Below are 24,600 nucleotides of genomic sequence, written 5' to 3' on the forward strand. Positions count from 1 at the left end.
ACTGACAGGTATTTCACCTTCTTGGTGGCCAAGTCGCAGACCTTGTGGATCAAGGGCCAACTAAGTAAGCCCCTTGACTTGCGGCTTGGTGGGACTAAGGTAAAAATGACCCCGGAGGCGAAATACCTCGGGGTCACGTTTGCTCCGCAAAGGAAGTTTAACTCCCATCTGGCGGAAAAGGCTACGTCCTCGGTAGCACTATTCAGTCGACTAATATCTGTGGCTAAGGCTAGCTGGGGCCTTAAAGAAAGGACAAAAGGATCCTGTGGGGCGAAAGCCTGTGAAGAACCGGATAGTGGCAGGTGAAACGGGACCCAATGGTCGGACCCAGGGAACTAAGACGGCGCACCCACAGGATCGTCGAACGCCCTCCGTACTAAGACCCGCCCATCCGGGGTGAGGGACGGGATACTCACGGAATGAATTGGGCGCCCGTCTCCTCACGGGAGTGGTACGGGATATTTCGTGGGGCGAATTGGTTGCCCTCTCTCCCATATGCATGAATTCTTACCTAGACCGACAGTCCGAACCATAAGGGCCAAACCACACTTTGGGCGAAACACGTGCGAGTATTCAGCTGGCTCGGGACTTGATACAAAAGAAGAACCAATCAGGAACAGCAATCTGCTGACAGACAAATCGTATGCACAAAAAGGGAGTCGTCGAGGTACATACAGCGGTGCCCCAACCGACCTGCTTTGCGGACAAGGCAGTTGTGAGAGCCAGAACGTTGGATTCAATCCTCGTACCACGGGACTCGGAGTAAGCCCCGTCAGGTTGGCTTGCTAATAGCACCTCGACGCTCCGAGGGTAGTGGTCTCGGGACGCGCGTCCTCGTGGACATACCGAAAACTCGCGCATGTCCGCTACGGGGACGTCACACTTGAGAAAGGGGACTCGTGGTTTCTGTGCGAGTACCGCCTTAGTAGAAGTGGTTTGACTCAGGTGATAATCCGTCAAGCCCTAGTCGTGGTGGTCACTCTCTATGGAACTTGAAGTTGTGGCGCCCCCCGTGGGGGGTCGGGTCTCCCGGAAATCATCCGGGTTTCTCACCCAGAAAAGACAGCCACGTGGCTACATATAGGGGTTGAGTAAGTCCGGGACAACCTGGAAGAACTGGTCAGACCCCGCAACACATGGAAAGATGAACCGATTGATATCTAGCGAAACCACAGCTGAGAGTATGCTAGATGAGGTGTTCGTGTGTCCACCTTATCCGGTCCCTCGGCGTCCCCGATGGCCTCCCGAATTTTTAGGGCTACGTCTAAGGTGACGTGTTCCCAATATGGAATCCCGGCCTTGGTTTCTGCAAAAAAATGTTTAGGCGCGGAATTTCGCCCATTGTGTGTGGGTTTACTAGGACTGGCACGCTTGCAGCAGGATACCTGCCTTGAACCTAACCTTTTTTTTTTTTTTTGTGTTATAATCGTGGCGCTGTAGAGGGGAACTTTCCCTTGTAGGTCATCCTTCCCTCTACATCCACATCATTTATTAAAATTATATTATTTTTACAATTTATTAATTACAGTAGTTGGCGGGCTCTATCCCTCCTGCTGTGGCCTTCGGCCTATAACAAATATCTAACTACGGTAATATGTATCTTTCTGCCCTTTGACGTGCTCTTTCCTCTTCCTCCCTCTTTGAAAGTATGCCGCTGACAAACTCTCCGACCGCGTTCCAGTGGTTTCGGTTCTTCAGCATGAAGTTCACCATCACTTCTGGCTCCAGCGCCTTGAACCTAACCTAACCGGGGCTTTGCTCCTAAACTTGAAAAATCGTTGAAAGAAAAACATAAAATTATTCTTAGTATAAAATTAACACATTGAAACAAAATTTAAAATCATGTTATGTTGAAATAAGTGGGGTTGAAAAGGAAAACGGAGAAAATATGGAAAACTTAGTACATGACATAGCAATCATATTAAATATTGATTTGAATATGTTTGCCACTAAAAACTTGTATCGTAAACTTACAATTCGAAACCAAATTATCCTTAAATAACTATCAAATTAGCATCAAGAAAAAAATGAAACGAATTTATGATGAAGCGAGGTAAAATTGAATTCAAAAAGCAATGGATTAATATAAATGAAAGTTTGACAGTATTCAATTGAAAATTATTTTGGGAAACAAGAACAAAAGGAAAAGAACTGAGATATTGTTAGGTCTGGACAAGTTATGGAAGAATATTTTGCAAGAAAGATGAACAGGATAAAAAGATTCAAGTAAAATGTTCTGAAGATTTAATTTTTTTTATAATTACAATAGTATTAATTTGGCGAACAGCACACCTGTGTTTTTGGCTAAAACACGATGAAATATGATTGAGAATGAATGAGGAGATAATAAGCGTGTTAGAGGATTCAGACATTATAGCTACAATGAAAAGTAAAAGGATAAGTTTGGCAGAACATATTTGGCAAGGTCAAGAATAGACTATTAGTCAAGTAACCAATTGGAAACCAAAGAGAAAAAGACCGCTCGACCGTCCAAGACAAAGATGGATAGACAGGATCCATAAAGATCTGGATATTCTGGGAATCATAAACGATGAAGAGCTGGTAATAGACAGAAACATATAGAGAGAAGAGTTGGTTGCAGCGAATGACCTAAATGAACTATACTAAGACATAAAAAAAAAATTTCAACATATTTAGTTGTGACTATTGTTCTTTATAGTGACAAGTATTTTAATTTATAGATCGTATCGCATAGTAGCAATAATCATTTAACATTTAATTGCAATAACAAAGGGCTGTATTATGGCTACGAATTAATAAAATAAAATCTGAACGGGATAATTAAAAAATAAAAATATTCTTATTAATTAATGACGTTTTTAATATAGGTTGCCATTCAAATATCCAAACTCTGCTCTACTGTGCTAAAGAAGAAATAGCTATAAGAGGTCACGACGAGAATAAAACATGTTCAAATAAAGGGAATTTTCTAGAATTATTGAATCTTAGAGCAAAAGACAACAATATTATTCAACGTTATTATTTAGAGAAAAAAAATATTTAATTATGTTTATAATTCATATTTAAATATTTTTTTAACTTATATGAGTAATTATGATTTTTTAATCGTTAAAATCTGGAATTCAGTCAGCTAAAGTATTTAGCATTCTTGTAGATGAAACTCAAAATTTGAATCGTCACGAACAAGTTTCTATTTTTATTAGGTACGTTATTAATTTGGAACCAAAAAAATGTTTTTGAGATTTTATCGAACCAAGTCAACAGATGGAAAATCACTGATTGAATTAATTAGAAAAGTTTTAAAGTTTAGAGGACTTAAAATTCAAGACATTGGAGGCCAGTGTTATGACAGAGCTGCGTTCATGTGAGATATTTATAAAGGTGTACAAGCAAGTATAATATCGAAAAATAATTTTTAAATTTACTAACATTGCTATGCTCACGTTTTAAATTTGTGTTTGGCAGACTTAGCTTAATAAGTACCATATGTTAAAAATATGTTTGATACACAGCATACTCTATATAAATTTATTAGTGTATCATCAAAAAGATTTGAAATCATTCAACAAATGTTAAGTTCTGATTCAGGTCTGAATACACCTAAAGGCTTATGCAATACGCGTTGGAGTTTCCAAGCTGATCAGTGCTATGTAATTTAACAGATATTGATACCTTGTCTAAAGGATCAGAAAAAGATGTAGAATCTGGATCAGATGTTTCTGATTTACTCATATGTTTTTGTACATTTGAAATTAGTATTCTCTCTCATTTTATTGGAAGATGTTTTAAAAAAGACCAATTTTCTATCTAAATACTTTCAATCATTATCATTAAATTATGGTTCAGTAATTGAAACAGTCAACAATGTATCATCAGTTTTGTAGAGTTAAATCAGAAGAAAATGTTCAAAAATTTCTGGAAAATCGTGTTAATGTATCTGAAAACAATGAATTCAGGGAAGCTAAGCTCCACGAGTAAAATATATACCCTTAAATTAGGTGAAGATAAAAACTAAACAATACATACTGTGGTAGATCATTATCGAATAAATGTTTATTTCAGTAATTTAGATAAGTAGTATAATTATTATGTGTATGAATTGAAGTGATTAATCATTAAAGAATAATAAGTTTAAATAATACGATTTATCCTTATTAAATTCTTTGTGTAATGTTTTTTTTTTAAATATAATCCTACTTATGAACCCTTAAATATTGTACCTGAACTAATGAAATACTAAGTGAAGATTTGGCATATGAAGTATAAGTATTGAACAGAATATTTCTTAGTCAATATTGTGGCTCTATTAAGAAAAAGGTTAATTATATTTTAAACCTAAAGTCATATGAGAAGGTTTCTAATGTACTCTAATATCTATCTAAATTTTTTTAAGTTTACCAATCAATACTGTATCCTGTGAACGCAGTTTCTCCGCTTTACATTCCTTGAAAACTTATTTTAAAATAACTATAAATCAAGAACGTTTAAGAAATATCCAATTGATTTCCAAAACATAATTTATAGGTCTGACTTAGAATCGACTATAAGTGGTCGACGTTTATTAATAAAATAATTAACTATACTTTAAGATTTAAATATATGTATCTGTTTTCACTAAATTATAAATATAACTGTATTTTTAATTATTTATTTATTATGATATGCACAATCTGTGCTATTCATCACAATAAGTGTATGTAGTGACAGCTCACAAATACAATGAAAATAGAAATAAGAAGCCACTTATCAGTGACATTTGACTGGGAAATTATTTAAATATAAAATACAAAAGTATAGGAGTGTAAAATGTTATCAGTTCTTATTTAGATAATGAGTAAGTAAAAATTTAGATGGAATGTATTAATTAAGTTGAATATGAGAAAATTTTTAAATGGGTCAGTAAATTGTAATTGATTTTTGCCCCGCCGGTTATAAGAGTCAAGTACCTAATTCTGTTCTACTTATGACGAGATTTGTCACTCATTAAGAGGAGAAAACAAAATAAGATTACATTTTGTATAATTGTATAATATATAATATAACATCCACAATCCCTCAGGGGAAGCACTTTACAGTGTTACGGGTATGGCGAACCCGGGGCCCCGAGCCTCACACTGACTTTAATTAGTTGGTGTGGACTGGTCCTCCAGGTTGGGGGTTTAGCGGCGGGCTAACAACCCGTCCTTATAAAAAATACTAATGTTATGAAACCAATACAATTCATGCCTCGGACTCATATTTTGGATACGACTCGGAAACGGACCGGACAACCTGTCCATATGTCTCCTACGAAGAATACAAGATGTATCGGAGCAAATGATTGGAGACTACCAGTGCGGATTTAAGAAGGGGAAGTCAACGATAGATCACATATTCACATTACGACAAATACTAAGTAAACATTACGAATATAATAAAAATATCCATCTAGTATTTGTAGACTTCAAGCAAGCATACGATAGTATAATTCGGAATAAACTATGGAAAAACCTAACAACTCTAGGTATTCCAAATAAAATAGTTAACTTAATAAAATTATGCAACAGTAACACAAGATGTGTGGTTCGGGTACAAGGAGAGCTATCAGACCCTTTTGAAGTTGGTAAAGGACTAAGACAGGGTGATGCATTATCACCTGTATTATTTAACTTAGCGTTAGAAAGTGTGTTAAGGAGAATGCCACGACGACAGATAATGGAATTAAATGAGAACCATACCCTACTAGCATATGCGGATGATATAATAATTTTAGGTGATACGAAGCAAGATACCGTAAACAGTATGTCAGATCTAATGAAAGTATGCAAACATATAGGGCTGTCTATAAACCAGGAGAAGACCAAATATATGTTCATGACAAGAGAAGCACGAGATAATGAAGATGATTCAGACTTGCAAGTCGATGGGATATCATTTCAACAAGTACATGACTTCAAATATCTCGGAGTCAACATAAATAATAGAAACTGTATGCATAATGAAATAAAACTCCGTTTAAAAGCTGGGAATGGATGTTACTTTGCTATGTCACATCTGTTTAAGTCAAAATTATTATCTAGGAAAAATAAAGAGAAGCTATATACTACGTACCTCAGACCAGTTGTGACTTATGCTTGCTGTACTTGGGCTACAACAGCAGGAGATGAGAATAAACTTAATATATTTGAAAGGAAGGTGTTAAGAAAAATCTATGGTCCCGTATATAATCCTGATACCCAAGTGTGGGAGAGAAGGTCTAACGAACAAATACAACAATTATATGGAAAAGGAAATATAGTACAATTTGTAAAAGGCACTAGGATGGAGTGGGCTGGTCACGTTTGGAGAGCGGATAATAGTATTGTCAAGAAGGTAATTGTAAACAACTTAAACAGGAAAAGACCTCGCGGCAGACCGAAGCAGCGTTGGATAGATGCAGTCAAAAGAGATATCCAGACGGAGTTAAGACCAGACTGGCATGGAGACCTAATGCATGCATATAATAGAGAAGAGTGGAAGAATTTGATATTGGCAGCAAAGGGCCTAAATGGCCTATAATGCTTAAAAAAAAAAAAAAAAATAACATCCACAATTTACATTCATTAAATATGTTTTCAAATTATTAATATTTTTAGGATTAAATTATTAATAAATTAATTTTTATAGGCACATAAATATTTAAATTGTATTTGTAAAAATAGTAATACTAAACACTCAAGTTCATATCTTTGTCACTCTCTCTCATATTTATAGTCTATAATCCTTGATAAAACCGTATAAGGCCTGTGATTTTTGTCTAAAATTAAGCAACATCAAAAAAATATAAATTAATATCAATGTAACGATATACCATCTAGAAATTTATAAATGGATTTTAACTACGAATTTTGTGTTTATATATTTATTACCCTGGTTACAGTGATAGGTACTAAAGCTATGAAATAATAACAGTATATTATATAAAATAAAAAATGATAAAATACAATTTTAAGTTTAATTGAATTCAAAATTTCACTTTTAAAGGTATATAACAACAAAAATATTTCTTGTCAGCTACTATATACATAATCAGTTAGCATAACATAATAATTATATTGTCACAGCTACTTTGTAAATAGACGTAGGTGCAATAGCTGGGACTAATGAGCATTCAATTAAGGGAACGACAGTGTTGTGATAATGACAACATAAAGAAATCATTAAAGCGAACTAGAATTGTCACAGTTAACCGGAATTACCTGTCTCAAACCCAACATATAGCATTGCTGTCTACGCCTAAAGGGCACGCTTGGACAGGGTCACACGATTTGAGTTTCATAATGGAAAAATGTCGGAAATCAGTTAGAATCGATTTGAACGACAGCCGCCGTGAAAACAAAAAACATGCATTCCTTGACGTAAATACGACGATGTGGCCTCTGTGAGTACGTCTAATATTATTACCTTACTAAATAACTTTACATAATAAACTTTTAAATATTTTCAAGAACCAGCACTGATTCGTACTCAAATGTTACGTATTAATTTAAATTCTGCTTTTTTTATATAATTAAAAAGGTACTAGCAAACAATTTTGAAATATATATTTGAGTTTTATTTAGGTACTATCTTTTTACTATAAAAACTAAGTAAAAATAACTTAAAATAACTTTTAATGCTTATAGTTTTATAAGTTAAAATTTATATACACCTATAATAACAATACCTAAATTAGTTATTAATGTTTTCTATATAATCTATTTAAAATTATATTTAGTACTTTAATGTATTTAAGAAACGTATTCGATATTTTTCAATAAATATTTAGATAGGACTTAAGCTTTGTATATTGTTATAATACTGTATTGATCACTGTGCAGGACACTGCGATCGGTACCACGATTATTATTTAAATAACGTAGCACGTTCGACTTAATCTTGAGACGTATCGAGGAAAATAGGTATTAAAATAAAATAAAACACTTTACTAGTTATACGTTTAAAACAATTAAATAGAATCTAAAACTCACTGTCGTAAGCTTGTTGTGCATTAGTCTACAGTTAACTACCTTCTTTACTAATGCAGTGCTTTACCCATATTTATGGGTCCTATTAATGACGTATGATAGCGTGATTATTCTATATTCTAATTGTACAACCTGTTTAAGTCTAGGTACTATGCATTTTTGTGCATATAGTGAAAACAACTTGTTATTGACCTAGGTTTTACTTTTTCACTGTAAATGACTATTAATACCTACCTACATTAGTTGTCAGCATAAATTATTAAACTTCATGTATAATTTATTATATTATATTATAATAACTAAAATAATTACATGGGATTTGGATTTACTATAATACTAACTTATGTAAAAAATTTTTTTTGCAAATAGTTTTGTAAAACAATTTCTGCAACATGCAGAATACAGTTTAGCTCCAACCACGAGGACAATATTAACAAAAATATTACTCTCAAGAGTGAATTTTTCTGACCCGTAAGTATAAAATATATTAAAGTATACTTTTTAAATTATAATAAAACTATATTTTATTCTACAAAGAAGTGACATAAATACAATGATGGGCAAGTTAATAAAAATAATTAACTAAAGTTAAGTTAAAAGAACACAAGATCGATAAGTTAGAAGTTAACTGTTAACAAATTATAAATTTAACTCGATAATTTAAAATTTAATATAGATAAAAATACTAACCTAACTCAGTTTCAAAGAAGTTAATCTTTTTATTTTTTTTTAATTAGTATGTAAATCACATAAATAATGACTGTGCCTTTCTAATTTATTAAATTATAAAAAACAATTTTATTAAACTTTTATCATGATGTAGGTATTTTGTACAGTGTAAATACCCTTTTCGTTACATCATATACTATTTATTTACTTAAACTATAGGTACTCATCTTAAATTAATAATTTAACAAATATTATAATATTTATATAATATATCAATTGAAGGTCACATAACATTAAAACAATATAATTTATAATTCATAATTTTATTAAAAACATTTCTAATGTCAACTGTATAAAGCTAAATTATTTCAACTATCAACCAAACTATTCAAGTTCATAAGTTGATTAAAAAATAAACCAACTAGTTGAATTAAAAATTTGTTTGAAAAAATTAACTTTTTTACTAGTTAATGGCCTAGTTTTGCATAAATACTATTCGAGTTCTGTTACCAAAACCAAAAGAGCTTCTTTCGAATTCAGTTAAAACTTTGTTGTTTGTTTACGACACTAGGTACTATAATATGTAAATGAGTACATGTTTAGCTAACGCATACATATTTTTACATATTTATCTATATAATATATATATATACATACAGGAAATGGTCTAGTTACAGAAACACGCAAACAGAATTATGTCGTTTTTTGAGAAATTTGAATCCAGAATGTGATTCTATCCATTGGAAGGGAAATATTTTTAGAACTTTATCATTTTTAATATTTGATTATATGGTCCAAGTACTTTGTAGTGGTCAGATATTAAAAAAAACAAAAAATTAATCAAGTGATTCTAAAAAAGATTAACGGTGTAACGAACGAATACGTGTTATTAAACTCGTCAGATAATTTTCTACAAGTGATTCAAATATTTATAGCAAATATGCTATCTCCGTGGTTAGAAAAACCTATAAATGATATCTGTAGTAAAGTTACTTCTAATTATAATAAAGACTTAAAAAAATAGAATTACAATGAATTACATTGTGAATCATAGAATTGACATGAAAACTAAACATTCAAAAAACAATGAATTAGATCAAAATAAAATAAATAGACTTCAATTAAAAAATAAAAATAAAGCTGAAATTAACCATAAATCAAAAAAAGGCCAATTTAAAAAATTAAATAAAATTAATAATAAAAAAAAAATAAATACGGATTATGCGTATCAAACAGTCGTTAAAAAGAAAATAACTAACGAAATTGAGAACCATATAATTGATATTGAAACCAGGCATTTAAAAAATAATCAAAATAAAACAAACATATTTAAATTAAAAAACACAAAAAAAGGTCAATTTAAAAAAACCATTATTAAAGACAGCATATTTTTGCAAACATCTAATAAAGCTGCAAACAAAATAAAAACCAACAGAAAACCAAAAAAAGGTTTGAAATTAAAGTCAGTTATTGACGCTATGACTGACTCAAAGAAAATTATAGGAAATCATGAAATATTATCAAATTCTGTATTCGTAAAGCATCCAATTAATGAAAATATAATCAAGAAGAAAATAAAAAATAATATGGTGAATTACTTAGGGAATAAATCAAAAAAAAATAAAATTTTAAAAACTACTGTAAAAAGTAAATTGTCTCAGCAAAACCTCAATAAAGCTAGAAAAACAATAAAAACTAACGAAAAACCAAAAAAAGGTTTAAAATCAAAGTTAATAACTGATGCAGTAAATGACTTAGAGAAAATTATTGAAAATAATGAAATGTTATCAAATTCTATTGACCTTAAACATTTACTCAATAAAAATGCGAGTGAAACGAAAATAAAAAGTATAAAAAACTCTATTATTCCCGAAGATGAAAATCATAGTAATATAAATAGTCATGACAAGAATATAAATAGGGAAAATAGTAATTATAGAGTGGTGCCAGATAATGAAAAAATATTGAAATCGGTAAAACAACTATATAACGAAAATACAATCGAAACAAACAGCAATGATAATAAAGAAAACTTTTTCAACAATACAGAATCTGTTAGAGCAGCTAAGGGTACAGAAAATACTAACGTGATTATCGACACGAATCATGATGGAAGAAATGATGATGACCAAAGAAATACAGCAGTGGACGGTCGTTTCAAGTCACATTATGAAAATAGTAGCAGTCTATTAACAAAATATAGTAGTAGTGATCTGACGGGCGCGATATTAAATGGGATAACGGATAGCTATATTAATAATGCAAATGAAGATGACGGAATGTTGAATTCAATGGATGATAGTGAACATACCTTCATAACTAAATATTTATCGGGAGAAATACATAATACTAACATATTGAAAGGGGAAGAATTATTAAAATATAATGATGAAAGTTCGCTCAAAATTCATGAATATGGTTACAGTGATGTCATAGACTATGATAATGACTTGGATAATGATGAAGAACATCACATTAAAATTATGAACGTGGACGGAGAAGAATTCGAGAGTAATATTATTATTTTCATTACAATAATTAAATTAATAAATAAAGAATTGTTAGTTAAACTTTTTCATTTTATAACAATAATAATCATTATTTGTTTTACTGAAACAAAAAAATGTTATAAAATTTAAATTACTTTTATAAGAATAATATAATTAAGTGCCAATTTTTTATCAACCAATCATCTACTACAAAAAATATGCTACCCGTCATTGTGGGACAATGCATATGTCTCAAATGTACTCAAATTTTTTTTTATCTACCTAGCTAACGTAAAAAAATGTTAAGTAAAAGTAAATAATAATTGTGCGGGCCGGGAACGGACAATATTAGGCCGTGCGCCCGGTTACCAAATACTTTGCGCTTAACTATACTAACACACCGACTGACCTTTGTAAATTTGTGTATATGTGTATAGCACTCAACAGGAGGTGGACAGGTTCGCCGAGCAAATCCTGTGAGTGCTAGTGGTGAGTGGTGTGTGTATGTGTGTGTATATATGTATGTGTGTAAACTAAATACTAGGGGACTCAAGTAACTCAATATAAATAAATGGTAACAATAATAATATTATAACTACGGCCACTTTGGCCCAACAATATAATAATAATATGAAGTATAAAAACAATATAGGTCAGCGGTTCCCAACCCATGGGTCGCGAGCAGCATGGTACTGGGCCGCGAGCCATAAGTATAATATTATTAAACATTATATATATTTAAAAAAATATTATTATATTTCTATCATAATAACACTTATCAATTTTAACTATAGTGTACAATAAGTGTACAAGTAACAAGTTTTAATCCGGATATTGACTTTCTCGTGAAGAATAAGCAATGTCAAAAATCACATTAAATTGTTTATCTAGTGATAAAGTTGAATTAAGTTTTTTTTTTAATAAACAATTTTTTTTTTTAATTTTTTTAATTTTTTATTCCTAATAACTATATATATATATAATATATAACATGTTATGTTATATATTATAATTTTATGAAAACGTATAGGTATGCTATGGATGGGCCTCAAATATTTTTTTACAAAATTAATGGTCCGCGAAACTAAAAAGGTTGGGAACCGCTGATATAGGTAGATATTAGAGCTATAATATAAATATAATAACAATGATATTTAGCCCTTTTGGTTCAAAAGTATAATAATAATAAAAACTCACAAATTGTGGAGTGCAGACTGGCCAGCTGATTCTTATGCTATATAATAAAAATGATAATTAACACATACACACACATAGACGGTACAAATAGAAATATAAAAAAAAATAGCGATTCACGCACAAAACATAAAATACTAATGAAAAATTGCGATTTACAATCACACTATAAATATAATTTAGAAAAAGAATAGTATAACAATTTTAAACGGCCGTTTGGAATTTACGCGACGACGTATGGTAAAGGACGAAAATTTACGGCAGCCGTGCTAATTAATAACGTGCAGCCGACGCGGCGGCTACAAATAATGTACTGATAAATTTGCATAGTGATTACCGATATAATTCAAAGACACAAAATATAATAAAAACAATAATAGATATATAATAGATATATAAATAACGTCTGGTGCGCGTGAGTGTTTGTGTGTGTGTGTGTGTGTGTCGATCGGCTGTTCCTCCATAAACGATATGGTGCCGCTGCAACAATAATTAATACACATATATTGAATTAAAACATAATATAATATTTACATATTGGTTTGTATAATAGCTCGTGTTTTGGACGATCTTGCAAACGTATTTTTGGATAGTTCATCGGTTGGTTGGAATAATAAATTCCAGAATACTACCCAAGTTATGGAATCAAGAGATAACAAATCTAAACAAAATTGCTTTCAGAGATGTGCAGATTGTTATGTACGTATATACATTATACATACAAGGTTATTCTTTGATCTCATTACTCATTACTTTAAAATGATGAACATTAGAAAAAAATTTATTTTAAATAATTTATAGTCAAAATCTAATAATTAAAAACAAAAAAAAAAAAAATTTACTTTTAAAGTTTTAAATAAATTTTATCGTTATAGTTTTTTTAAATTTTTAATTTTTTGAATGACATCATACATTATTAATTGTATATTCCAAAGTAGAATATTTAATGTAATATTTTGGTAGGGACGTTATGATTGAAATTTGAAGATAGTTTTTGAGTTTTTAAAGTTTTAATTAGCGAAATGGTAAAGTACGGGGTAATTATTACTCAAATTTAAAATATTATATAATATGTTGTCATTTAAAAAGAAAAAACTTAAAAAAATTATTACAATAAAAAGTAATTAAAAGTATAACTTTTTTTTTAAATTTGATCTCGACAGTAAATTATTTAAAATAAATATTTTTAAAAATGGTAATAGTTTTTAAAATAGCTAGTGGTTTATAATAAAAAAAAATCATTCTGTATATATTATACAACTTAACCTAACCTATTCACTTGGTAAAACAAAATATTTATATTTTATTATTAATATTATTTTGAAAAATTTAGAATAAGTACCTATATATTACTAATTATTTATTTATTCAATAAAAGTTAGGTTAGGTACCGAGGTAAGTTGTGGTAACTTATTTTAGTTTTATTTATTATATTTCTAATATTATTTCTGTAACTGTACATTTAATGAAAATAAAATTATCTACTTATAATACAAGTATACTAATTCCAATAAAAAGTGTACAAAAATCTTTATTTAACGTACCTAATTTAAAATACAAAAATAAAATATGTGTAAATAAAAGGTGTTAGGTGAGCGGTGTTACGACCTGACTCTGAATGTCTCCCTAACCATCTGTCGAGCTCTTGTCTCGATCTCCGTTATATAATATGTTACAGTTAAAACACTTAAAACCCAAAATCCGTCGAAACTAGTTTACTCAAATTCCTTTAGTCACTTCTAGTTTTAACTAGTTAAAACTAGAAATTACTAAGACCACCATCGTCAAGACTAGTTTTAACTTATTTTTATTTAGTTAGAACTAGTTGTGTTTAAAATAATATTTTAAACACAACTAGTTATATATTATATTAGTGAAAACTAGAATTATCTAGTGAAAATCCGTATTGATATATTGATAAGATTTTCAAGTTCATCCTTGATGTTTATAGTAGCAATCAATTTATCGGTCAGATTAGAGATAACAAGTCCCACTCTTGGATCAACCCCAAATATTGCTTTTAAAAAGACGTCATATTTATCCCTGCATAGTGTATTCTATTTATCATAAATCGGATGAACTTTAATCCGATTAATCAATTACTCAATTTATTCGCTATCATCCTAGGAACGATTATTCGCTCCACGTCTTGGTTTGAATTTGTGAATGCCTAGGCTTTCCGTGCACAATTTTTAACTCTGACCAAACGCTGTCAACTCTGTAATTACATTGTTAACAAATTCTCTTCCATTGTCTTAACGCAGAAGAACCGGAGCACCAAAGGTTAAAAAAATCTCTAATACATGGCTTGTAACTTCTTATGTACGTTTGATTTGCAAGGGGAGGTGCAGAAAAAATTTTGACAGATGATCCTGATAATTAAGTATAAACCTAAACTGTGCACTGGGTTGCGATTGGACGTCTATCAGATCTATTTGACATATACTAATTAACCCTAACCTACCAACTCCGCGTTAACGGTAAAATATTCGTTCTAGAAACTTGTATGCATGTGTTTCATAGGCTTGTAACACCTACCTAACCTATGTTATACTAAACAAATAATAATTAATTTTCATAGGTAGTAACTAAATTATTAAAACAATAATTTATTCCAAATTTTCCAAATTGTTTAAAAAAATATCTGTAATATAGGCTTAATATTTCGTTTTACTAACTGGTTAGTAATTTGATGAAAATTATTTAACAAATCAAATTTTAGTATTAAATTTATTTATATTCAATTTACTGCATGATTTAACTCAGAATTGTCAATAATACAATACAAGTCAAATTGTTCACTGTACACTTATACATTATAATTAGTAAACTTCATAAATCTAAAAGTTTGAACCTCACACACGGCTCAGGTCTTCGCTCACCAAAGCTAACTAACTTTTTTTATAAAAGATACACTGCTCTCACATAAGCGATGACTACTCACCCTAATATTTGATAATCAATTTCATAAAAAGATCTACTCAATGATATTTTTTAATATTTTACAAAATTATAAAAATAGGCTTTATTTAAAATAGGTTATTATAGGTTAATTAACTTTTCTTGAAATGAATATGTAATTACATCAAGTGGATTCAACATGTTTAATTAATTAAATTTTATTTGTATAAATCACATTTGTAAAGTAATAATGGTCTATAAGTTAGGTTATGTACTTATTTAGAGATGTTAAAATACAGTATTTATTTATTATTTTTTTTTTTTTTTAATAATACCGTATTATGCCATTTAGAATTTTTTAGTATCTTAAATTATCGGATTTAACACAAGCTATAAAACCATGGTTAATTATGAAATATAAATAATTTTAAAATTAATTAATTTAAAAAATGGCTAAAAGGTCAGAAAACATTAAAAAATGCATATACAATAATTATTTTAGACCAATTTTACCAAGTTAATATTGAGTCATGGTACCAATTAGTAATTATGATGTACCATGTACATTCATATACCTAGTTACTAGAAATGATTGGAATTTAATATATTTGAATTAAAATTAATGTTTAACATATCAAATTTTTCTTAATAAATTTATCTACTAACTTTTTGATTCCACGTATTTTACTTCTTGTAAGTACTAATTACTGAAATTTAGTAAGAAAAAATCTTAAAAAAGTTTAAACAAACAAAGATAGGATATCTGTTCTATGTTAAATTTTTAAATATAAATAAACGAAAACCATAATATTGTAATAGAACAATTGATAAAAGTCATTTCTAACACACGAATGCTAAATAAACATGTTACAATTATAAATGATAATAATAAATAATAAAAATATTATTTATAACTATAATAATTAAAAATAATGCATTCATTTTTTTTATCCATGTGTTTAATACCTTATATAATACAAACTCGCAATTTTATACTTATTCAAATGGCAAATTTAAATAAATTATATTATGATTTTCTTCATCCTTCGTTTTTAATTACATACACATACACATTTATTATATATTAAAGTAATAGAACATTTAAATTATATGCATATCTAATTTAACTTAAGTCTTCGATGAGCAACCTGATACATGCACTTAATTTATATTTTTTAAGAATTATAGCTAAAGCATAAATTACGTATTTAAATATAATTTATAGTTGTGGTAGGGGGAACTGCTTACATTTCCCTTACTAAGAACCCGTCCATGTTAATAGGTATTGAGTATTCTGTATTCAACGTTAAGTAACTACTACTGTAACTTTTGTGCATATCGAAGAAGTGGGGTTTATTATATATTAGGTTTTTGATTCTGAAATGATTGAGAAAAGATATCTTTGTACAGATGAATCTTTTTTGGATATATTATTGATATTTATCATATAAGTTTTTGATATCGATTATTTAAATAACATTTTAGACGCAAAAGGCGGATAATTTTAGAAACAAAGAATCAACTCGTCCGGAAAATTATGATCAAAATACAGGAGTTACCTATACAATCTGTAAAAAAAAATGGCAGCAATTACAGTGTTTGCAAGACAATATTTCCATTGTGTAAAAATAGAGATCATCAATCTGCCATGTGTTTATTAGATAAATCCAAATTAGTTTTTAACACATTAATTCAATTGAAGTATTAAACAGTTGGAATTTAGATTTTTACAAAATATGTTTCTATTACAATATAGAATTTGATTTTAATTCTTGGATGATTGAATAGTTGTAATTAAATAGCAAATTTAGCAAATTTATACTATGTAAGCTAAATTTAATAAAATTAAGTATATAGCTTTAAACATTCGACTAAAACTCGGATCGTATTTTTAATTAATTTAAATTTAGTTAGAACCAATTAAATCATTAAAAAATAAAACTAACCTATTCACGTCGTCGGTGAATGCTATCAACTACGCTAAAGAGTATCTCGAGATAATGCCGTCGAGGTTTATGATGCTTACTTTTTTTTTTTTTTTGTTAAATCAGTCGTGAGGCAATACTTTAGATGGCAAATCGCTATCACTTATTGATCAATGCTAATCTACGATACAATATAATATATTTAAAACATATAAATAAGTAAAATAATATTACATACAAATACAATGCCTTTTCCGAGTAGGACGTTTGAAGGGACAATCTCCCTACCACTGCCTCTCACAGTAAAAAAAAACTTATCTTACTCTACAGTGGGTCTTGCAGGCAAAGACCGAAAACCAGCACCACCGATGGCGCGGCACCCATCGCGACCACCACCATCGATGCCATGTCATTCCCGACGACAACCAGAAGTGACATCCTACCGAAACTGCCTATCGCGTTTGACTGTCACCTTGACTGACACCATAGCCCTTGCGAAATTGGCAACGGCCTCCCAGTTGTCTGGGCTCTTTAGCATCTTGGGAACTATCTTTTCGTGTGTTGCGGGGTTTGAAAAGTTCTTCCGGATTTAACTCCACAAACACTTTGAATCTTTATATAACCGCAGAGTTACCTCCTCCGGACGAAAGACCAATGTGATCTCCCAGAAGCCAAGCACCCCGAAAGCCCGCCTGGGACGCACCTCACCTACCTTGGTGTCATAATGAGCTGCAGCTGCGGTCAGGACCTGATGGTCTCCCGCCTGAATCAAACCCCTTCTACCCCTTCTAACCTAAGCTTTACTCCAAATTGGTACAAAACTTCCTTTGCAGATCAATCGAGACCTCAAAGTATTTTGCTTCGGTAAACATATTGATCTTAGCCCCCCCCCCAAGTCACAAAATAAGGAGCTTACTAAGCTGGCCTTTCATCCATAGGGTCTGTGACTTGTCCGCCGAGAAGGTGAATTAGATGTCCTATCAGGAAATATCTTAACGCTATTTTTAGCAATGCGTTCACGCGTTCTGTGAGTTCCGGACTGTGTTTCCGGAGATGAGCAGCGCTAGATCGTCGGTGTATGAGAAAATTTCTGTCCCAAGGGGAAGATCACTGGACAAGAGTGGGTTATCTGCATATTTCCAGAAAACTGGTCCAAATTTTGACCCTGTGGGCAACCCTTAGTTAGGTTCGTCGAGAATTTCAAGTCTCCAATCACTAGGTAGACCTTCCGGCTGTCTAGGTAGCGTTTTGTCAGGGTGATCAACCCTGAGCCGCATTTTATGCTTTGTATGTCTTTAATCAATTGTGCCCATTAGAGACAGTCAAACGCCCCCGATATATCAAGAATATGTCAACGACGTATTTTTTCCCGCCTTTTATCTGCCCAGCTTAGCGCGTAAATCATCACGTCAACGGTCAATAGGTTCTTGGTAAAATCAAATTGTCTGGCCGACATATGGGGCTTCGTATCTTTACAGATTCTTACCACGATAATATGGTCCAATTTCTTAGCTAGAAGAGGAAGTAAGCTAATTGGACGGTAAGACATAGCCTCTATCAGGTCTTTATCAGGTGATTTCCTAATGACGACCAGCACCGCGTTCTTCCAAAAGTTCGGTAACGTAACCTTTTTTTTTTTTTTTTTTTGTGTAAAAATCACGGCGCTACAGTGGAGGTACTTCACCCTTGCGGGCCGTCCTTCTCCCCTGTATCCGTATCGTTTATTTCAAAACAAAATACATGGGCATACATTATTGTACGGTGGTTAACAAAGTTTAGTAGGCTCTATCCCACTGATTTCTGCCCTCGGCACACATTTTACCTTATTGCTAAATGTTTAAAAGTTATTTAGTAAGTTTGGGTTCTGTCTTTCCCTTTCTTCTTCCTCTCTTGTGGACATTACTTCATTGACGAAGTTCTGAACCGCCTTCCATCTTTCCTTCGATTGGATCATTAAGTTAACAACGGTGTCTGGAGAAAGGTCTGCGCCCAGTTGCACTTCCAGAGTCCGCCTTTTCCTCCACCATCGGTCGCAGTTGAATATCGCATGCTCCGTGTCATCGACCTGTGCGTTACAGTCTACGCATCTCGGACTCTCCAGTCTCTTAAAACGGTAGAGGTATTGACCGAAGCAGCCGTGGCCCGAGAGCATTTGAGTGAGATGGAAGTCTACGAAACCGAACCTCCGGTTTACCCATGGCTCGATTTCCTGTATTAGCCTCCGGGTCCATCGTCCGTTCGTGGCTGCGTCCCATTCTGTCTGCCATTTCCGGTACACTTCCTTCCGTAATTCTGAGTCCCTGTCTCTCCTGCGTTGATCGCCTTTCTCTTTGTGTCGTTCTTGTCTTTCCCAGGCCAAGAGATGAGCCGGGATGGTTCCGGCTATCACCATTACTGCCGACGAGGATACTGTTCTATACGCAGATGCCACCCTTAGAGCTATTGTCCTTTGAGGACGCTCAAGTGTATCGATGTTTTTATTGAACGCTAGCGCGCGCGCCCAGACTGGTGATGCATAGAGCAAAATGCTATTTATGACTGAGGCCAAGAGTTTCCTTTTATTTTGTTTAGAACCTCCGATGTTAGGCATAAGCTTTGACAGGGACAGCGCTGTGTTCTGTGCCTTTGCGGCTGCCGACTCGATATGTCGCCTGAACCCGAGTACCTTATGTAACTCCACGCCCAGGTATCGCAGTTGCTCCTGAGGTTGTATGCGGCAGCTTTTCATTATGAACGACGGTCTTGCGTAAGCCCTCTTGGTGGTTAGAACGATCGCTTTGGTTTTTTGGATCGAGAGTTCCAGCCCGTTGTCTTCCATCCAGTTTGCTACTGCCTCCAAGGCTCTGTCGGTAACCTCCTCCAGAATTTGGGTCGAGCTTCCGGTCGTTACGACTGCGACATCGTCAGCGAAAGCCACCAAGGTGCTCGACGAGCCGGCCGGGTTACCCCCCGTGTCGATGTTGAGTAACCCGTCGTACATGAGGTTCCATAAAAGTGGTCCGATTACGGACCCTTGAGGGACACCACACGTTACGGTGCGGGTCTTGTCTTCTCCGTACTGCAGGGATCTTTGGCTGAGGTAGCTCTGAATGATTTTGATTAGGTATTTTGGAACGTTCTTATGATGTAATGCTGCATCGATTCTATCCCATCTGGCCGTGTTGAAGGCGTTGCTTACGTCTAGTGCCACTACTGCGCAGAGTTTTCTCTTTCTGAGTGGACCTGTTGAGGATTCTTCGACCTTTTTCATTAGCTTCTGTATCGCGTCAACCGTAGATTTTCCTTTTCTGAACCCGTATTGCTTGTTGTTCATACCGTTGGTTTCTTCGAGATGCATTTCTAGTCTCCGCTTGATTATCCTTTCGAATAATTTTCCTATTGTATTCAGTAGGCATATTGGCCTATAGGAGGAGGGGCTGTCCAGTGGCTTAGTGCCCTTCCGTAGCAAAACCAGTTTAGCGGATTTCCAGTGTCTGGGAAAGACTCCTTGCCTCAAACAAGTGTTGAACATGCCTCTCAGGATTTCAGGTTTGCTTGTGGCAAACTCTTTAATTACCATGTCGGGTACCCCGTCGGGGCCTGGGGCTTTGCCTGTCGGTATTTTTGAAATGGATTCCTTTAATTCCTCGATGCTTATCTCCGGAAATGTGCCGGTTACCCTCAGAGATGGCCATCCTATCTCGTTTGTTCTCGGGAAAAGCGTGTCTACAATGTGGTCCAGCCTGCCCGGTAGTGTGAGCCCTGGGATAGCTCTCTTACCGATTAGCTTTTTTGCGACTATTTTATAAGGCAATCCCCAAGGGTCCGACTCGACTTGGTCGCATAGTTTTTTCCAGCACGTCTCTTTACTTTTCTTGATTGCTATTTTGAGCTTTTTTCTGCTTTCTTTGAAATGTTCTTTTTCATCTTGTCCGTTTGTTGCTGTTGCACGCGTTCGATTTCTCTTGTATCTCCTTCTTGCTCTCAGGCACTCGGCTTTCAGCTCCGCGATCTCCCTTGTCCACCAAAAGGCCGGCTTTTTACCTCCTTTATATGTGCCCTTAGGCATGCAGGCATCGCATGCGTCGTTTAGGAGCTTGTCGACTGCTTCAGCTTTGCTTGTAGCTTCCGCAAGCGGTAACTGCGTGTTAGTCCCTTGGAGGAACTCTCGTAGTTTACTCCGATCGAACTTCCTCCAGGCCCACCTTTTTTCCGGAGGCGGTGGTGTTGGTCTGTTCTCTGACGTCAGCTCGTACCTTATGTAGTGATGTAGAGATGCCGAGTATTCTTCCAGGACCTTCCAGTCATGTATCGCGTAGGCTTGGGATTCGGAGATGAATGTTATGTCGATATGGGAATTTGATACCCCTCCCTGATGTATCCTTGTAAACGTCGGCTTATCTCCCTGGTTGCATGCTGATAGGCTGAGACTTGCCATGCAGTCCACCAGTGCCCGTCCTTTCTGGTCTTCGCGGTGATCGCCCCATTCTGGGGATTTAGCGTTGAAATCACCAGCGACCAGTGCGAAGGTTTGTCTGCTCCTGACGCTATCCTCTAGTCTATCCAAAAAGTTTACGAATGCAGCGTGTTCTGTGTTTGGTGACCAGTAGCAGGCGTAAATTCGAATTCCTTCGATCGCTATCCAGCGAAATCCCTGGTTATCCATTGGGCCGATTTCAGTAATAGGAAGCCTCGGATTTATTACCACCACAGCTGCTTTGCTTCCTGTATCATAAAACCATCCTTCCTCTTCATTTTTATTGCGATATGGCTCGCTGACTACGACTATATCGATTTGTAGCTTTGCCGCCGTAGCTTCCATTAGGTCCTGTGCGACGCGGCTAGCTCCAAGGTTTATTTGCAAGAATTTAATCATCGGGTGGAGTGAGCTCCCGATGACCCCGTAATTTGGGCGTCAGTTCGCAGACTGCGCCTGAAGGCAGCCGTCTCTTCTGTGCCCGCCTGGCAGTTTACGGCCCTATGGCCCGATTTACCGCAACGTCTGCAACAGTTGCTGTAATCTGGACCCGAGCATGTTTTGGCTTCGTGTCCAAATTTGAGACAGCGGAAGCACCGTTTCCATCTTTCGCGGATTCTCGTACTGCAGTATACGAGGCCGATTCTCATGCGTTTACCTTCCGTAACTCTAGCCGCTAGCTCCGAGGGCATCAGTACCAAGGCGGATTGTGTTTCGCCGTATGTTAGCCTCAAGCTCAGAATCTTAATCGCTTCTCTTGTGGTACTGGTGTTGCGAATGATTTCGTCTGCCAGGTCTTCCTTGCTGGTGAGGGAATCAAGTTCTCGAAACTCGACTAGAACTTGCTGGGTGGGTGAATATATTCTAGCCTCTTTATCGATTATTCTGTGAACTTCAGATCTGACGGCATCCGCTGCGGCAGGACCACCGGCGATTTTCATAAGGATACCACCTGATTTTGCTTGGCGTATCCCGGAGATTTTATTTCCAATTACCTCCATATTTGCACCGTTTTTGATCTTTTTAAGTACTTCGGAGTACTTTTCGGATGTAGTTTCAATAATCACGGCGTCTGAGCGTTTTCGTTGTCTGTTCCCTCTTTCGGGTTTCCTTTTGTTTCTAGTCACTTCTGTCCATTCCGACTGTTCTAACCTTTCATGTAGATTTTCTTGGTTTTTCTGATTATCTTGATCTTCTGGTTTGTCTCGTATCAAAGGTTTCTTTTTCCGAGTGCACTGCTCTGGTTGTTTTGGTGTGCATGCGTCTTGTTCGGTATTTGCCGGCCACCAGCACGGAGTGTCGGTAGAGGCATCGGCTGTTTTCACCCTCTTGCTTGCACCTGCTGTATTAAGCTCCTGGGCCTGTGTCTTGTCTAAACTGGGGATTTCTGTATGCATACCCCTGAGAGTCTTGCTCACGGTATCCCGATTTCTAATATTCATGTATTGTGTCATAACCTTTCTTGTATTTGAAAGGGTGTCCTTTAACTCTTTGTGTACATTTCGGGTTTTGCGCAAATGTTGCCATCGTGTTTATGTATCTATTGATCATACTCAAAAGCTCTGCCTCATTGAGTTTGGTTATGTCAACCTTCCTCCTGTAGCTTCGTCGGTAGACTCGCTGCTCGTTCCTTGTCCTCCGCTTGGTGTTAGCCAGGTGACTCCGTTGATTTTCGCCTCTGGTCCTGTTCCGTCGGTTTTCTGGATCTGGGTGACATCGGGTCGTTCCGGTGGTGAGCTTGTCCGCGACCGCTTGTTTGTCCAATCCCAAAGCGGTTGTAAATATTTCGCGGCTACCCTGTGGCTATCTAGGGCATTCCCCATCCGCAACCTGGACGCGCCCGGTGGATGCCCATGCCTCCGAAGGGTTGTTATCATACCTGGAATTTTCATAAATATAGACTTTTATCTTACCCATTACCGACAAAAGTGAGTGCTATGCCATAATATGTGCATCATAAATCCGTCAATCAGGTTCAGTATAATAATTATAACTGATCGGTGCAATGTATTGGTTTTAATAATAAATAATCATAGTGATCCCTAATATTCATACCGAATTACCTTTGCCACTGAATAACCACTTTAAAAGTAAAATAGAGAAGCGCAGCGCTCATACATCTGCCTAATCGCTTACAACACAACGCCAGCCTACTGACGGGAGTTGATAAAATTAATGATATTATTGGTGATTTGCAGCCATAACACACATCTTGAACATTTATATATTGGTGTTGACGTTGACACAGTAAAATAAGTATAAACACACAAATGACAAGAATAACCTATAATAAACAGTACGCACACCGATGAATTTACAAAACAGTAAAATCAGTGACAAGCGACAGAAGGAGAGTCGGCAACTCGGCATTCGAGTTAAATATGATTGAACACATTAATCTAAGGTTACGCACGCGCACAGGAATTGTTTACACCGCTCCTCGGTTTTTATTACACATTAGATAAATGTAATTGTCATATATAGATGATTGAGATATGGGCCGACGACGATCACGCTGACTCGGTCGAAGGCGTATTCAATCAATAGCATAGTGAACAACACAGTGCATCCGATAATTACGCTGCCGTCAGACGTACGTCGCGCCTGACGAGGACGTCGGTCGACGCGTCTCGGGCGTACGTCGATGCTGACCGACGAGCTATTTTTAGCAATGCAAGAGTTTGTTCTACGCGGGCGACCAACTGACGTATGACCGCGCGTACATAGATCTTTTATTTCCATTTTATTAGGCAATATGATAATATTACGTGTTTATGTAATTGTGTTGTAATTGTTTATATTGGGTTTATTGCTATTAATACAATTATAACAAAATGAGACATCGGATACCGAGCGTAGGTTATTTCTGAGGTGCATCTTCGACCGCCATTATGGGACCTATCTTGTGATATTGTCAAAGACCAGATGTAAAATAAAAGCTGGCGCGAAGTTTGTCGCTAATAGTACAAATTAAATACGTAACCGATTGTGCTGCTTTT

The 24,600-nt window shown here is 34.6% G+C and overlaps 1 pseudogene; it reads left to right on the plus strand.

Annotated features, from left to right (window-relative positions):
- The first annotated feature begins 7,103 nt into the window (after positions 1-7,103).
- On the plus strand, positions 7,104-16,928 carry LOC112592452 (annotated as a pseudogene).
- The last annotated feature ends 7,672 nt before the right edge of the window (positions 16,929-24,600 follow it).

Source organism: Melanaphis sacchari, unplaced genomic scaffold, assembly GCF_002803265.2.
Source record: "Melanaphis sacchari strain LSU unplaced genomic scaffold, SCAv2.0 Contig1768_pilon_pilon, whole genome shotgun sequence".
Lineage (NCBI taxonomy): Eukaryota > Metazoa > Arthropoda > Insecta > Hemiptera > Aphididae > Melanaphis > Melanaphis sacchari.